Consider the following 18,801-nt stretch of genomic DNA (forward strand, 5'->3'; position numbering starts at 1 on the left):
TTCTTTCTTTCTTTCTTTCTTTCTTTCTTTCTTTCTTTCTTTCTTTCGCCTTTTTGGAGGACAATTGGGGTTAAGTGACTTGCCCAAAGTCACATGGCTAGTAAGTGTGTCAAGTGTCTGAGGCCAGATTTGAACTCAGGGCCTCCTCACTCCAAGGCTGCTGCTCTATTCATTGTGCTACCTAGCCTCCCCCAAAAGGCAACTCTTAAGAGAACATATTGATCAGCTCTGAATTTTTGCCAGAAAAGTTGTCCTTGAATAAAATCTGACTGAACCAGGTCACATGCTTAATTTTGAGTGCATGCTTCAGTGTGCATAGCCATGTGTTGCTGAGAATGAAATAATAATAATGATAATAAAAGTGATGATTAGCATTTATATAACACTTTTAAGTTTTGCTACATGTTTTGTATATGTTAACTCATTTAATCCTCAAACAACCCTGTGTAATACATGTTAGTGGTAACCCTATTCTACAGATGAAGAGATTTACACACAAAAAAGATTAAGTGGCTTGCTCAAAGTCATAATAATTAATTAGTTTGAGGAAGGATTCAAACAGATCTTTTGAGTCCCTATTTTCTATTTACTTCATCACCTGGTTGCCTTTTGAAAACAAACCACATTTGCCACTGACTGTTCAGCATTGTTTTCCTTCGTTCTTGAAGAGAATCAGAGACACCAGAAAGGTGATGTCTTGACTTGCAAATGAATCCACTAAACAACTAAATAATAGCCACTTCCTAATTGAATTTCTCTTTCTGTAGTTAGCAGAAGTGAAACCTCAACACCCAAACAGAATATGTATAATCAATACCCCTCTGTCATTTCTTAACTTAAACATCAGAGGCTGTAGCTAAAAATGAAATAAAAACAATAACGATCTCAAATTGAAAGTGGGAATGCATGTCAACATATTGCCCTATGTTTGAGGGGAAATAAAATTTCTCAAATCTATCAATAATCATGGAATCCTGCCTCTAGTTTCAATCTAGCCAAGGAGTGGAGAGAGGCAGAAGATTTTGTCAGTGAATCTCTAAAGTGTCATGTGTTTTCCTAGATGATTTTAAAGGACACACTTTTTTTTCTTAAGGAAGACATATAAATTTTGAAGAAAGTTGTTGTGTTTTTTTTAATGGGTGTTGTCATTGATATTGAAACAACATATTCAAAAGGAGAACTGGGTCAGAAGACAGAGGGACCCAGGTATAACCTAACTGCTGTTAAAATGACACATCTTTCATGCCATGTTAGGTTTCCCTAAGTGAAGATTTAAATTCCAAAAAGGACAGCTGAGTTCACACACCTGTAATCATTTCCATAGTTCTCCCTCATTCTATGAAACTGACACACAATTTGTTCCATATGACAATTCCAAATCATCAGATGTAGCATCTTAGAGATGTATCATCAACAATCTAATTCAGGTTTTTCTTTAAAAACTGTTTATTACATATATTCTGAACTGTCTCTTTAGAACAAACACCAGAGAGAACAGGTAGCATTGTGGATCAACCGAGGCCCCAAATGGGAAGCAATAAACGACAAGACAGAAACAAAATGTCCTTTAAGAGGCAGTTTGCAAACTCTTCCTTGTTTGCTGTCTACTGCCTATTTTTAAATAATGCACAAATCAACTTCAGTACCATGGAAATAATCAACATAGGATCAAAACCTGGAGTTTCTAGTGGAGCACAAATCAAAAGCCATAGGAATCCAACAGCTGGAGCCTGTCTCATTATTTCCCTGTGCTTTGATGTGCTTTTCAGCCAAGTATCTTAGAGAATTACTTGCAGATATGTCTATCTACAAATTCTACATTGCTTACATATTATAGTTTCCAGCAGAGATAAATACTGTAACTGAGTTCTCATTTTCAAAATAGAAATTTCCCTCCTTTTTTATCTTCTATTAAGCACAGTCTTGTAAATGGCAGAATTGAAAACCAACTGCATCTAATAAGGGAATCAAGTTTGTTATTGACTTTGGGCTGCTAGTTTCCATTAGATCATCCATCATAGTTTTATTATGTGATCAACTGCCTAATTAATTTTGTACTGGGGTATTTAGACAGAATACTGAATGTTTCAGTGGGGTTTTGCTATAATCCTGCACCTGCGGCCTCAGAGATTTCGATAGCCTCCTATCATAAGTTTATACTGTGCCTATAATCACTTCAGCTTTAGTAGGATTCCAGCTATTCAGTCCTCAGAAATACAGAGATATTTAATTTCAGAGGCACAAGAACATTTGCATCTGTGGTTATGTTTCTTTGGACTTTAATCAGATCAAAGTTACTGCAAGATATTAGGAGTGTTAGATACAATATTTTGCACAGACAATTTTAGTGGATAAATCAGACACTGTTTTGATTTTTCTGGCCTTCTCTGTTAATATGAACAGATGCAATCATACTATTGTATGAAGTCTCTTGATTGCTAGCAGCATTTGATTTTGCTACCATTCTGTAGCGATAATTAAAGATAATATGATATCATATATAGTGATAATTAAAGATAACTTTGTATTCTGTATTGTACAAATAAATCCCACAGATTAAGAAATAGGTCTCCCTAGCTCATTGAGTATTGGACATTTTAAGATGGCTAAGTTAGAAGAATCTCAAAGGAAAAATTTACGTGTAACAAGCATTCACTAAGCCAAATCCTAGCTCATGTGACACATTTTGATTGTACTGTTTTTTTTAACTTTGGCTTTGGTCTTTATTCAGTGAGATGGAATCTATATCGTATCTTAAAGCAGCCGTAAAACAAAAGTCTTAATGGAAAATCCTATTTTGCAAATACAACCCAGTGAATATTTGTTTATAGTAAGAAGTTAGATCTGTTCTACACTTTGAGAAGAAAGAAAGGAAGTCCCTTTAACCTTGTGTTGCCTATGGAATTTGGCAATACTCTACTATTGGAATTAACTCCTTTACATCATCTTATGGCAAAAGAGAGAGAGAAAAGAAAGAAAGAAATAGAAACAAAAAAAACTCTGGAATAGAATGTAACATTAATTTGTCCTCTGTGAACAAAGCTAAGTAGATGGTGAAAGTTTCTTTCTGGGTCTGTCATAAAAAAATAGCATTACCTTAAAGCAAAGGAATACCATCAAAGGACTCCATTTTTTTTTTTTTTGTGACAAGTACCTCAGGGGATGCTATAAGGTCTGGAATTCCCCTGGCTGGGGAACCCTATACCTCCCTCAAAACTCTGAGGTGTTCTTTTTATACCAAATGAATTGGCCAAGTATCTCCAGATTGACTAAAGGTCAATTTATTCAATCATTATGAATATTTATCATCTTTGGTCTGAGGCAGCAGTCAGACAGTTTAGTGGATCTCTGTCAAGAACCCCCAAATTCCCTGCTGCAATCACAGGAAACAGACAAAGGGAGGAGGAGCTATAGAGAGCATCACTAGTGATTGGTGGATATTTTTGGTTTTCTGCTCAATGAGCTTGAGAGTTAAACCACTGTTATGTACGTTTGTGTAGTGATCATGTGCCAGAAATGTACATATAGGTCACAATATTCTCGTTTTGTTTTTCATAGGTTGTAGTGATCTCAAGTTATGATTCAATGTCTAAGTTATGATTCAGTATCTAAGTTATGATTTCTAACAGGTCACCATATCTGGGCTTCCAATTTTCACAGTTTAAGTTTTTATGGCTTTTCACTTGTCAAGGTATTTTATGGAATTTTTCCCAATTGGAACCTCACAGATGCAGAGCTCATGAAGGATACTGACCCTCAAAACTTCATGATTCCTAAGCTATGTTAAGGGCATCCCTGTTGGGGAAGAGGAAAGGTGAACATCTCAACAATTTTCTTTTGACTTTCAAACAGTACAGTTAGCTGCTCTCACCTAGGAGTGAGCAACAGAAGGGGAAATATTGCATAATGCTATGACTTCTCTTGAATTTCAGTCAACCCCTTTCCTTCAGCAGCCCCTCAGCATTCCCGTAGTGTGGATGAAAACCAGGAAAACAATATTCTGCTTAAAGAATGTGTTCCTGGGGCGGCCAGGTGGATCAGCGAGTAACAGCACCGGCTTCAGTGTTGGGATGACCTGGATCAAATCCAGGCTCAGATATTTAGCACCACACCCAGAAATAACTGGCCGTGTAACCTTGAGCAAGTTACTTAACCCCAATTGCTTTAAAAAAAATAAATAAAAAAAAAGAATGTGTTCCTGATAGCCTCCTACTTTTTCCCTGAGGTTGAGAGCCTCTAGAAACTGGACGCTTATCTTCTTGTTTTCCCTTACTAAGCTTCCCTTTCTCTTCTTGCTCAAGTCCTTGAGCACACCTTATTTTTTTATAATAGTACATATATATATATAATTTTTTTTAAACATTTGATTTTAGAACTTTGAATTCCAGATTCATTCCCTTCCTCCCTTGTCACCCACCGTTACTGGGAAGATAACAATTCAACACAGGTTGTACATGTGTAGCTAATGCAAAACATTTCCATAGTGGATATATTGTAAAAGACTGACTATATTTCCCTCCTTCCTATCGCGCCTCTCACTTGTTCTATTCTCTGCTTTGATCGTGTCCCTTTTCAAAAGTGGGTGCTTCCAACTTCTCTCCCCCCAAGCCTGCCCTCCATTCCATCATCCCCCCTTTCATCCCCTTCCCCCCCTACTCTCCTGTAGGGTGAGATACCCTATTTATTCTCTCCCTAAACAAAATTCAATGAGAATAAGGTTGACCCATTCCTTTTTGCCTTCCTGTTCTTCCCCTCCATTGCAACCATATTCCCTTACCTCTTCTATATGAGATAGTTTACCCCATTCTGTCTTTCCCCATCTCCTCTCATTATATTCTTCTCTCACCTCTCAATTTCACTTTTTAAGTATCACCCCTTCCTGTTAAATTGGTCCTTTCTGCTCTATGTATACCTGTACACATATATACACACATTCACATATATATTCATACGCCCATATAACCTCCTATAAAGACATATATGTATGTGTGTATATATATGTATACACACACATATTTCTATTACCTTCAATTATTCGCATAATGAGAAAAGTTTCATGAGTTACAATTATCATTTTTCCATGTAGGAATATAAATAGTTCAACTTTGATAGGTGGCTTATGATTTCTTTTCCCTGTTTACCTTCTCATACTTCTCTTGCTTCTTGTATCTGAATGTCAAATTTTCTATTCAACTCTGGTTTTTTCATCAGGAATGCTTGAAAGTTCTCTATTCCACTGAATAACCATATTTTCTCCTAAAACATGATACTCAGTTTTGCTGGGTAGGTGATTCTTGGTTTTAATCCCAGCTCCTTTGCCCTCCAGAATATCATATTCCAAGCCCTTCATTCCCTCAGCGTAGAAGCTGCCGGATACTGGGTTATCCTGATTGTGTTTCCACAATATTCCAATTGTTTCTTCCTGGCTGCTTGTAATATTTTCTCCTTGATCTGGGAATTCTGGAACCTGGTTATAATATTCCTTGGAGTTTTCTTTTGGGGATCTTTTTTAGGAGGTTATTGATGGATTCTTTCAACCTCTATTTTATCCTCTGGTTCTAAAATGTCATGGCAGTTTTCCTTGAAAATTTCTTGAAGGATTATTTCTAGGTTCTTTTTTTGATCATGGCTTTCAGGTAGTCCAATAATTTTTAAATTATCTCTCCTGGATCTATTTTCTAGGTCAGTGGTTTTCCCAATGAGATATTTCACATTGACTTCTATTTTTTCATTTATTTGGATTTGTTTAATAGTATCTTGATTTCTCATAAAGTCACTAGCTTCCATTTGCTCCACTCTAATTCTGAAGGAATGATTCCCTTCAGTGAGCTTTTGAGATTCTTTTTCCATCTGGCATATTCGGCTTTTTAAGTCATTCTTGTCCTCATTGCCTTTTTAAGCCTCTTTTGCCAATTGAATTAGTCTGTTTTTAAGATGTTATTTTCTTCAGTCAGGTTGTTGATTCTTATTTCATAATTTTCTTGCATTGTTCTCATTTCTCTTCCCAATTTTTCCTCCACTTCTCTTATTATGTTTACAATATCCTTTTTAAGCTCCTCTATGGCTTTTAACCAGCTCATGTTTTTCTTGGAAGCTTTTGGTGCAGGAGTTTTGACTTCACTGTCTTCCTCCTGTTCCATGCTTTAATCCTTTTTTCCCCAAAATAGGAGTGTAAAGTTGGATTGCTCTGCTTGGTTTGCTTCCTTTGCCTGCTCATGTTGCCTCTCAATTTCTTGACTTTTGAGCTTTTTGCCATAGTAGGACTCTGCCACCAGACAGGGGAGCTTCATTCCAAATGCTGGGGTTTTCTTAGCTGTGGAAGGTATTAGTTGGGTGCCCTCTCTGAAGCCTCCACATGCTCTGGCAAACTGGTCACACATACACACACACCCCAAGACCTCCACCCTATACCACAATCCAGATCTAAGCAGGTTAAAGCAAGAGCAATTACCCCTCAGACTGGTTGCTTGGTCCCCCTGCAATCTGCAAGCCAAGAACTGAAGCTGCCATGTGGCGGCTTCTCCCTCCAGGGGATATAGGCCAACCATACTCCCAAACTACTGGTTCCCAAAGTCCACACTGCACTGACCTCTCACTTTGTCCTTAGCATCTATGGTTTGATAATTCTGGAAACTACCACAGCTGCTGGTGATCTGAAGTCCCTCCAGCCAACTGCTGGTCAGCCCACCCTGGGGCTAAGACCTCCAGCTGGAGCAGGACTGGGGTCAGCTCCCAGAGCCCTGCACTGGCTGCTCCCTGCCAGCCTGCCGGGCTGTCCTCAGCAGGAGGTTAGCTTCTCTGTGTCATTTTGTGGGTTCTGTAGCTCCAAAGTTCAGAGTCCACTTTTACCTGAATTGGGGAAGGTGGGAGCTGGAGCTACACAGAAGTCCTGTTTCTTCTAAGCCATCTTGACTCTGCCCCCCTCTTGAGCACACCTTATTACAAAAACCTCTTGTTACTAAATCTTATTTCCCCAAAATGCCCTGCTCCCCTTCTCTAGAACTGCTAATCTTCAAGGCTTAACCTCGTGAAAAACTGTTTGGCATTTAACATTTGTTGCAGAATACTGCCTGAAAGCTCTTTATAAAAAGCTCTCTCTGCAGAAACTCAAGGCACATAGCTACCATCTTGATGTTTGCCCCACTTCTTCCAATTGTTGCTTACTTAGCAGAGGGAGAACCTGGCTGAGCATTGGTCCTTAGCACCTGGATTATACCACATTAGCTACAGCTCTCTATAGCTGCCATTAGAGGGAGCTATGGGAGGAGTGTTATGGCTCTTTTGTTAAATTTAATCTTCCTTTTAATTATTTTAAATTATATTATTATGATAGGACTCAGATGTTAGTTGTGTTGACTCCTGAACCATGATTGAATCTAATAGCTAAGCAGTGGAGATATAATGATCAGTCTTATCTCAGCAGAAGAGATGGGACTTCTTTATACTGGAGAAGTGGGGGGCTACAGTTGTAGAATGATGCATATGTTATTAGATGTCAACAACATGTAAGCTGGTTTTACTCAAATGTTCCCTTCCTTCCCTCCCATTTTATTTGAAGAAAGGGAACCTTCCTGATTAAGGGAGTAGGGGAAATATTTATTCAGAAATTGCTATGATTTCAAGACTAAAAGACATTAATCAAACATTTTTAAAAAAACAGTATTTCAGTATGAAATTGGGAGGAAGATTGGGTAGCAAGCAATACAATATCATAGGTACTCCACTATTACATAGGCATTTCTATTCAATAAAATATTTCTTGTAAACAAAAAACCTAAAATGGGTCCCAGCATACTTTATGCTTTCTCTCCTTACTGCTTGACCCTCTGCTTGGAATACCCTCATTTAGATTTCTTCCCATTCTTTAGCACCTAGCTAAAATGCTACCTTCTTTCATTTATTTATTTATTTGTTTGTTTGTTTATGGAGGGGGGAATGCATGGCAATTAGGGTTAAATGACTTGCCCAAGGTCACACAGCTAGTAAGTGTTAAGTGTCTGAGACCGGATTTGAACTCAGGTTCTCCTGACTCCAGAGCCCCAATGCTGTTTTCTTTAGGAAGTAAATTATCCATTTGTCCTCAGAATTATACAGCTCTGTACTTCTGTCCTATAACAAACAATATGTTTTCTGTTATAGTTTCTGTGTAAGTCTTATACTCTTTTTATATAACCATTCCCTTATTATTAAGCCCTTTGAGGGCAAAGACTATGTCTCTATTCCTCAAAGTGCCTAGCCCAATTTACTCCCCTTCTGCCAGCTCCCTCATGTAGGCGGATCAATGAACTCAATGAATGTGTTGGTCAAATGAACTGAACTTCTCTGTTTTCTTTTAAGAGATTTTTAAAAACGACATTACAAAGACATTGAAAAAATTCTATAAAGGTCAGCCAGGTAGTACAATGGATAAAGCACTGGGCCTAGAGTCAGGAAGACTCATTTTCTGAGTTCAAATCTGGCCTCAGGCACTTACTAACTGTGTGACTCTGGGCTAGTCACTAAGCCCTGTTTATCTCACTTCCTCATCTCTAGAATGAGCTGGAGAGGGAAATGGCAAACCACTCCAGTGTCTTTGCCAAGAAAACCCCACATGGGGGTCAACAAAGAGTTGGACATGACTGATAGACTGAACAAAAATAACAAGCAATATAATTTGCCATTAACGCTACTCTATGATTGCTATTTGATTTTTCCCCCAAATTGTGAACTAAGTGGATAGATATAAGAAAAGGAAGGGGAATAAAAACTCTATCCAACCCTGAAGCTTGTTTTTTTGCCTGAGGTATTCAAATCCAGAACCAAGTATACAGTTTGTGCTTCTTTTCCAAGGCTCAGGATCCAGGAATAAAGTGCTGAAGGTTAGCATCAATTCTCTCACTGTTAACAGCTTTGACACCTCACCTTTAACAATTAGCAGAGATTTCTAAATTGTAAACAGGGACTGAAATGAAAACTTGCTGCTATTTAGAACTAGCAAACCCACAGGAAGAAGAAAGTATGTTGGGGGAAGGGTAGGCCAGTGGGGATCTCTTTTTTCAACTAATAACACAAATTCATTTGAACAATTTTAAAACTACTTCAGTAAAAGGCTCATTTCCCTCTCACACTCTCCCCACCCCCTCAAGAATTTGAAGGATATGCTATCTCGCTACCTAAACAGATGATACCTTTTACTATAAGTTTTCCCAGTTAGGAACTTTAATTTCTGCTTTTGTTTATCAGTGTTAAAAGGGGGCATGTGCTAATTTCCCACATGTTATGGTATATTGCCTGTCTTCAAATTCCGTGCTGCAACATTTGTTTCAATCACAATTGAGGAATGAGCACAGCTACAGAATCCAAGTTAGCCCACCAGCACATTCCAATGGTTGAACTTGGCCTTTCCTAGTCATAAATGAAAGTGGCACTTGCATGGGGACACTTCTTTCTGTTTAAGAAGTGATGTGTGTCGTGCATCCAAATGGGCCAATTAAAGCAGTTCCTTTCTTGCTGTAAGCTGCTGACAATCTAGCAATATATGCCTGCTTTTTCTTTGATGTTTAAAAAAAACGAAAAAAAAAGTTCACACACTCTCTCCTCTTATTCTGATCAGTTGGGGCTGGGGAATGTCTCTGTGTGTTTTAGTCCAAGAAAGTGAGAGGATAATGGAGCTTCAGGTGCCCTGCTCTTTGGGCTGGTCTCATGTCATAGGGAGAGATAAGTCCCTTCAAGTAAGAGAGCTTGGGAAGGAAGCATTTGTGCTGACAGGCTCCTGGTGACTTTTTATTCCAATTTACAAAGTAATAGGGTGAAGTGTTTTTATGACACCATGTGTGCCCTATTGGGGCGATAGCATAAGCCTTGATTAGCTCATCAGAGATCAAACTCCTTAACAAGTTACTGACAGATGCAGTTTTAAAACTAGGAACTAGGTCAGGTTTATTACCTACATCAATCCTTTTATATAGTAGGGCAGAGACAGAAAAGGAGAGGGAGAATGAGAGCGAATGTGTACACGTGCACAAGAATGAGAATCTCACATTAAAATAATTCTGTTTTTTCAAACTTGAAACGTCTTTGTTTTTTTTTTCTTTAAATAAAGTATTATCACCCAAGGTAACAACCATGCACATAACCCTCTTTTGTGTGACCTAAAACAGGCATGTTCTCATGCTCTACTCACCATGCTTCCTGAATACCATTCCTTAAGATGTTTTTATTTGGAATAAATGAATACTGTTCTTTTGATGCTAATACTTTGGCCAATGAGCTGAGCGAGGTTAGGTGCTGCTTTGGCTCTTTTAAGGAGAAGTACATCTCAATGACAGTTTTTGTTTTTTTTTTTAACATTCGTTCTCATTTGGAGAAAATCTGGCCAGTTGGAGATTAAAAAAAAAAAAAAAAACTTTAGTGATGTAAAAACCAATGAAGTTCCAAAAGTTTTGATTCTCATCTGAACTTTTCAGGTAAATGTTTCCAGTAGGTCATCTGCTATCTATTTACTATATTTCTTGGCATTCTAGTACTTTTCTTTCTACTGATGTCTTGGCAAGATAAATGTAGATGCAGTGGGACTGAGGTTTTTCTTTGGCCAAAATACAGTCTCCCAAGTACTAGGCATTTGCCACTGACAAAAACAGGAATAAGACTAAATTCATGGAGAACATTGACCTTTCCTCTTTGGCCTATATTTTTTTTTCTGTTCAAGTTCATCTCTTAGTAAGCTTGAAAAGATCTTGGGAGTTTCAAACCATAGGAACTCTAAGCTGGATAATGTGTCTATAACATAGGACTTAGATTTCTGGCCCAGACAAGTTAAAAAGGAAAGACCTACTCTTACCCTAGGGACACTCTACTGGCTTTTGTTAGTTGGATGTGGTGACTATGATCCATTTGTTATTTGAAGGAAAAAGTTTTAGCCACTCTACTCTGCCTGAATGAAGTTAAGATTGCTGAGCTAGCCTAATTCATAAGAATTTGCCAGTTGAGATTTTGCCCAGTGATGAGAAGCCTAAGTGAGAAGAATGGATCAATACTCCTAGCAAAGATCAAGCCTAGTGAGTCTGGTGGAGAAACACACCTTACAGAGATACTCTTTCCAATGAGGAGCGGGGCTCATCTTCAGCCCTCTCCCTCTCTCCTTAACCCCTTAAAATCCTGCTTTAAACTTTATCATTCCATAGAAACTGCTCCCTCCAGTTACCAGTGGTTTTCTTCGTTGCCAAGCCCCATGGCCTTTCTCAGCCTTTATTGTCCTTGATCTCCTGCATCCTTCTATGCTCTTGTTCACTTTCTTCCTTGCTGTTCTCGTCTCTTTAGGTCGTCCCTCTTTCCCGGTTCTTCTCCTCCTACCTACATGACTGCGCTCCTTCCCAGTCTTCTTCAGTGGATCCCCATATAGATCACATCCTCTAACTGGCGGTGTCCCTCAGGGTCTGTCTTATGCCCTCTTCTCCTCTCCTTCTATGCTACTGTAATGGTAATGAGAATTTGAAGATCTTCCCTGCTTTGAAAATTCAGCCCTCACAGGCTGAATATAATCCCATGGAGCCTTGGTGGGAGGAATTTATTGAAGGGTGGATCAGAGTCCACAGGAAGCTGGGAGTCAGAGCCAGCTAAATGAGTAGGAGGAGAGCAAGCTTCTGAGGAAGACAGATAGACTTGTGAGTAAATATTTGTTTTGTGTTGGTTTGTTGGAAGGCTAAAGGATGCTGCGGCTCTCTGTGATGTTATGGCTTATTAACTTCTTTGCTACTAAGATGGAATCAGCTTACTGGTTTTGTGATTCATTTTTCTTGTGTCAGAATAAATGTTTTGCTTCTGTCTTCTATATGGAGAATCTGTTGTATTTTGTGATTGAGTACCATGCAAGCATCTGTATAGGGACCATAGGCGCTGTGAATATTGCATTGGCTCTACAGCTTTTTCACTTCATGATCTCAACAGCTTCAGTGGATTTAATTATTATCTCTATGCTGATTATTCTCAAATCAACCTATCCTGCCCCAAACTTTCTGTTGACCTCCAATCTCACAGCTCCAAGTGCCTTTCAAACATCGGACTGTACGTCCAATAGACATCTTAGACTAAACATGTCTCAAACAGAACTCATTATCTTTCCTCCTAAATACTACTTTTCCTATCTTTCTTATTATTCTAATAGGCAATATGATCCTCCCAGACCATCAGGTTCACAACCTAGGAGACAGCTTGGATTCCCTTCACCCCTACATTCAATTTGTTGCCAAGATCTGTTGATTTTACCTTGCAGCATCTCTCAAACATTCCCCCCTCTCCTCTGACACTGCCAACACTCTAGTTCAGGCCCTCATCACCTCACACCTGGACTATTGCAATAATTTCCTGGTGAATCTTGCCAGCCTTGAGTCTTTCCCCATTCTGATACATCCTCCATTCAACCACCAAAATGTTTTTCCTAAAGTGCAGAACCAACCATGTCACTCCCCCCGAACCACTCTATAAACTTCAGTTTTATATTTTTTTATGCCTCCAGGATCAAATATGAAAAGCTCTATTTGGCATTCAAAACCCTTCATAACCTACCTTTCCAGTCATCTTACACTTTACTCCTTGCCATGTACTCTTCAACCCAATGACACTGACCACTGCTGTTGCATAAACAAGACACTGTTTCTCAGCTCTGGGCATCTTCTCTGGATGTCCCTCATGGCAGAATATTCTCGCTTCTCTGCTCTACCTAATGACTTCCCTGGTTTCCTTTAAATTCCAACTAAAATCTCATTTTTGTAGGAATCTTTCCTAACCTACCTTAATTCTCATGCCTTCCTTCTATTGATATTTTCCTAGTTACCCTCTAAGTAGCTTCTTTTGTATATATTTGCTGGCTTGTCACCCCCTTTATATTGGGAGCAATATATATATGGCAGGGACTGTATTTGGCCTCTTTTTGTATCCCCTGAATTTAGTGTCTGCCATATAATAGTCACTTAACAAAAGTTTATTTATTGATTAATAAATGGGTGGTATCTATAATAAAAAGACATCATGGATCCTATCACATTAGTGGTGTGGTGAGCCTCTCTTGAATCCTCACTCTTCCAGATGGTGGTACATCTTTTTGGGTGAGTATGCCCTACATTTATGAAGGAATGATACTCTATTATATATCTTCTTACTATGTGTATTGTTAATGGTACTTGCTGGGGAGGTGTAACACCAATAACACCAGCACACAGAAGGGCTGCTAGCACAGGTTCTTTGATCTGCTTTCCTAAAGGAAACACAGCTTCAAAGCGGTCAACAATCTTAATTAAACAATGCAGACAGATAAGTAGAAAGAAGTGAGTATCCAAGAAAGAATCCAATAGACAGAGTTCCAACTGTCTAAACAAAGTAATAGATACATAATCACTAGATCAGAGATCACCAACACCTGGGTTCACAAAGCTGGTGGGAGGGGGAGAATACCCAGAGTCTCATCTGGCCAAGTCACAAAGAAACATTCTTCCCATAAGTGAGCCCCCAAAGTAAAATACCAACCTCCCAGTATATATTGTTTTCAACTAATAGGCTTAGAGCCAGAAGGCATCACAACCCATAAGTCAGTGCCTAATTTAGTACCAAAAGGTGTGAAAGCCTTCCTGCACACAACCATCCCTGTAAGCAAGCTTACCCTTAAGCAAGCTCCTCCCCCAAGGCAATATATGGGCTTTATGTATCTAAACAGCAGTTTGTTATAAAAAAAAAAAAAGTAGCATATTTTCATGTGATTCAGGATGTGTCACAGCTGAAACACATTTGAGCTCAAAGCAGCAAGACATGCATGATTGAAATACCTTTGTACATTTAGACCTGGGAACGACCCCTGTTCCAAGGAAAAAAAGGGGGTATGTGTGGTCACATAGGCCTATTAATGGACAGGGAGGATCTTATATTCCATTAACCCTACACTATACTATTAAATTTCATTATTTGGACTGTGTCCTCTGACCAGAGAAAAAGTAAACTTCTGGGAGTGGGGGGGGGACAAGAAAGGGAAAATCATATTTTTCTTTCAGTGGATATAGACTGACAGGTACCAAAAGAATTATAAAGGCAAATAAAACAGCCAAACCATTCTATATTTTGACTCTGAAATGTGTGTGCACATACACATGTAGCCTAAGAGATATGCACAATATGTATACATGCACATATAATCAGGTACCCATACATATATGAACATGCATGTGCACACATGACTTATACACTTATAGGAGAAGCATCCTACTTTAGTGGATGAAGATCTCATGTTACAATAAGAAAAAACAGGGTTCAAGTCCTTTTTCTGTTTCATATTAGCTTTGTGAACCTGGGTCAGGCACTTAGCCTCTCAGTTACGCCAACATTTCTTGAAGACTATAAATTACAGAATAGTTGCTGATCCACATTTATTGAGGGACTTCCCTCAGCAGAAGTTCCCTACATGGGTGAAATTGTACATGACAAAAAAAAGCCTACACATGCACACACACATGCACACACACACATGCACGCACACACACATTTCTGGATTTTGGGAGGAATATCCTGCTGCTTGAAACTGATTCACAGTACACCTTCCATTAAAAGACAAGTTCTTGATTAGGTAAATAAAGACAGTTATAGAAAAGCTAAAGGCAGAGGTGTTGATATAAACATGTCCTGTAAAAGTATGTCCCTGAAATAAATTAACAAATTCCTATGTCTATGAAGTTTCCTCCAAAGACACATTTAATTCATCTATATCACATACTAGGGGAGATTCATGGTCTGTCCAGAGGCACAGCTTTTGCCAGATTACATCTCAATAGATATCATCCCCTTAGAATAGTGACTGATAGCCAAGAGGGACAGAAGCACTGTTAGAAGTGAAAAAGATGGTGGGGCCCAAAGAAAAGTCACTTTTCAGGATAACAAATGCTCTCCATTTGGGTTTTTTTTTTTTTTGTGCATGTTTTTTCCTGCTTGATTTCAGTTTCAAGGGAATTAAAACAATCAGCACTAGCCTTTGTGTTCATTGTGGGACTAATAGTTTGATGCTAAAATACTGACTTACATTTTGACACTTCATCACACCAGCCAAATGTTGGAAGAAATCCTCATAGTCATCTCCACGTTATCAGGGTCTGCTGACCTAGAGCCTACTCTTAGATCAAATGGATCTCTATTTCCTTACTGATCACACCTCTAGGTCATTTCACAGCTCATTGACTCCTCTGCTGGTGAGCAGACAGGCAAAACTAACTTGGTGCAGGAGAAATCAGTCAATTATTTTGTTCCTGGGCAAAGTTTTATGGGAGGCATAGAAATGACTGACCAAATGAGGTCAAATGGGGTCTACGCAACCTCAGAGTTTGGTGGTGCTTTGACTTCCCAGAACTTCTATATTGAGATTTAGGCAGCTTAAGTTAAAACCAACTTTATTTATTTATTTTTAAGAAAATGAATTATAAGGTTGATGCATATTCTCCTTGTAGTTGACAAACAAACAGATCTTTTACATGTGGACTGTTGTTGGCAAGTCTGTTCTCTCCCTCCCCCTCTCCCCCAGTCTGTGCCTTGGTTATTAATATGTTTGAACTAGATGTTTAGCTGTTATTTTAATCTTGTTGGTTTGGGCTCTGGAATATGTAACATTATATTCCTCTTCCCTTGAATGCCATTCATTTCCTCTCTGCCGATTTAGATTCTATCCATCCTTCAAGGCCTAGATCAATTTTTAGTAACCATAAGAACCCTTGCATAGTCATAGTGGCTTACCCATAGTGATATGTCCCTTCTCTGATATTCTGTAAGAATTGTCTATACCAATCACTGAATTGTCCATTAATTTCTCACATATAACTTGCTTTGTCAAATGTACTGTTAGCTTCTCAAGCATGGAAAATGTGTCCCATGTTTCTTTGTAATCCCTACAACACTACACAACTTTGGGACAGTGTTGTGTAATAAATATTTGTTGAGACAATGTGAATGAATGAATATTGACTATGAAGCTTTTGTTGTCTCAAAGGAATGTGGCCAGAGGAATAATTCTTATTCAATATACCAATATAATTACTTTTGTACCTAAACAGCAGTTCATTACAAGAAAAAGTAGCATATTTTCATCAGCAATTTCATCATCATAACTAGACTGGGCACCCAACACATCCTTTTGGGAGTCTTATCATTACATAGAGTGTGCTCCACTTTTCATCCCTTAAGTACAAATGGCCAGGGAAGAAAAAGAAATCTATAGGTTTAAAATAAAATTAAGGGGCAAAAGACATATCTCTCTGACCCAGTAAGGTTATAAAATCCAAATAAACAAAAAAGAGAAATAATTTCTTGAATTTTCTGCGTAACAAAATAAAGGAGATAATTCTTAGTGAATTATTCTTATTGGAAATAGTTTCTCTCCCTTTTACCTCCCCACCATTTTACCCTTTAATCCACTCTATAAATAGTTGGTTAATTCACTTGCATCTTGCTTTCAGTTGATGAAAATCACACATAAATCACTTGTGCCTTGCCCAGCCCCTCCTGGATTTGACACTAAAGCTTTGGACTCTGTCCTATTCAGTAAGCAGCAGCACTCCAGATGGGCCTGGGAACCCTGCCATAAGCCTCACTCACTATCCCAACATGATTTTATGGCCTTCTGTTGGAGCATTATACAACACTATAGAGCCTATATGACTTTTTTTTAGTCAAAATAATAATGACATATGGCACTGCCAACATAACCTCTACCATTTGGGAGAAAACAATTTTCTACTTATTTTCTTAAAACACAGGGCTAAGTGACTGCTTCAGCCTCTGAAATGGACACTGAACACTAATGAGTGCTCGCCAATGGTGACCTATTCAAAATGGAAGTCTTACAGTGTGACATTCTGTTTAAGTGGCCTAAATGATAGGACATCAGTCACAGGAGTCTAAAGGTCCCACAAGATGGCAAAACATTATTAATTCAATATCTCTTTAATAGTAAAAGTGTGGCCAGGGGTACCTTTGACAATTTTTAGGATGTCAGAATACCTAATTGGAGATTAATCCCTAACAACCTCTAAAACTATTCAGAAGTTTAAATGAAGCCTACAAAAGGAAGAGAGCGCCAATTCAGCTGTGTCATTTACTGCTAATGCTATGGAAAACAATTTGATTCATTACAGAGGCAGAGGCACCCATTTCCATTTTTCCTCCTATCTCTAAGTAGTCAATTATACAGCAGTATTCCCTAATGGCTAGGATTGGAAACTGGGATTCCTATGTCCTACATCCAGCTCCCCCATAGACTTTCTGTGAACAGCAGAAATTAAAAGTTTGATATTAAAATATATTGTAAAACTAAAATGAAACTGAACACTGAATGATTTCAATGACCAATATTAGTCCTGGGCAAGATATGAAGAATCACTCTTTTCTTTTTGGAAAGAGATGGGAGACTAAGTATAAGAAATGTAGCATATACTATCAGATGAAAGGATTGCATTAGTTGGTTTTGCTTAACCATTCTGTTTTGTTGTTGTTAGTATTACAGGAAAGGGTTCACTTTTATCAGGGAATAAAAGCATGACATGTATGCAGATGAGTAAATTATAAAATCCAAAAGAATCAACAATGTAACTGAAATTACAATAATGTGATGTAATATGTCTACACAATATGTCTACACATCAATATGTCTACACAATCTGTGGCTTCAGGTGGTAGGGGGTCCATGGACACACCAAAGGATTTCGGGAAGCCCATGAAAAATGTCGAGGAAAAAATTCCCCTATGTTTTTCATGGGCTGCCCCAAATCCTTTGGTGTGTGGCAAGTGACCCAGATACCATAAACACCTTTCAGGCTGCAGGTCATGCAGGCCTGTAAGAATGCTGGATCTAGAATCAGAAAGACCTGGGTTTTAATCCCACCTTAGAAACTTTTTAGGTATCTGACTTTGGGAACGTCAATTAACCTATCTCGAACTCTGTTACGTCGACTGTAAAATGAGAGGATTTGACTAGTAAGCTATACTTCTAATTCTGTCTATGATCCTATGGTATAATAAAACTGATTAAAAACAACCATTAAAACAACAATTTGAAGAACCTGGAGTAAGAAAAAAATAAATAAATGTATGGAATAAATTCTCTCCTTTTTTCATGGTCTCATAGATAAATGTGTAATCTATTACTCTGTATTTTAGAGGCTTCAAAACTTATAAATTGAGAATTCAGGAACTTGATATTTTTTCTTTAGTCCCATATACCCTTACCATAATTCTAAGAATTATATATCTGTGGACCTAGAGAAGCAGTTTTTTTGGAGAAAAAAGACGGTTAGGACCTGTTTCCTGCACAGTAGAATGACTCAAAACAATCTGAAAGACCTGTTTGACCCATCCTACTCACTATGCCCAAAATTACCACCATTAAAAGTTACTGCTTTAGATTAAGGCATTGATTCTGGATGGCCCTCTTAAAATGCACATACATTTTATAGGAGAGGAAGTCACATGCAAGCACAAACACTATTGTTAAAGAATTTATCAGAATAAGTAGCTTTACAGAGCAGGACTCGGGGAACAGGATATAAAACATATATTAATACAGGTCAGGCGCTGCTGAAGAAAGGAAGACCGCTAGTATAGAAATCAGAAGAACTGGGATATAGTACTAGTTTTTCCACTTACTCATGGAGACACTGAAGATGTCATTTTCCCATACTGGATTTCAGTTTACTTATCTGTAAAATGATTAAATTGAACTAGATGACTTCTAAGCCTCACTGCTAATATTCTATGAATTCTATGGAAAGGTCTAGAGGATCTGTATCTGTCAGGGAGGGG

Source organism: Petaurus breviceps, unplaced genomic scaffold (genome assembly GCF_028583685.1).
Source record: "Petaurus breviceps papuanus isolate PSGF00001 unplaced genomic scaffold, PetGlider_PUasm1.0 551, whole genome shotgun sequence".
Classification (NCBI taxonomy): Eukaryota; Metazoa; Chordata; class Mammalia; order Diprotodontia; family Petauridae; genus Petaurus; species Petaurus breviceps.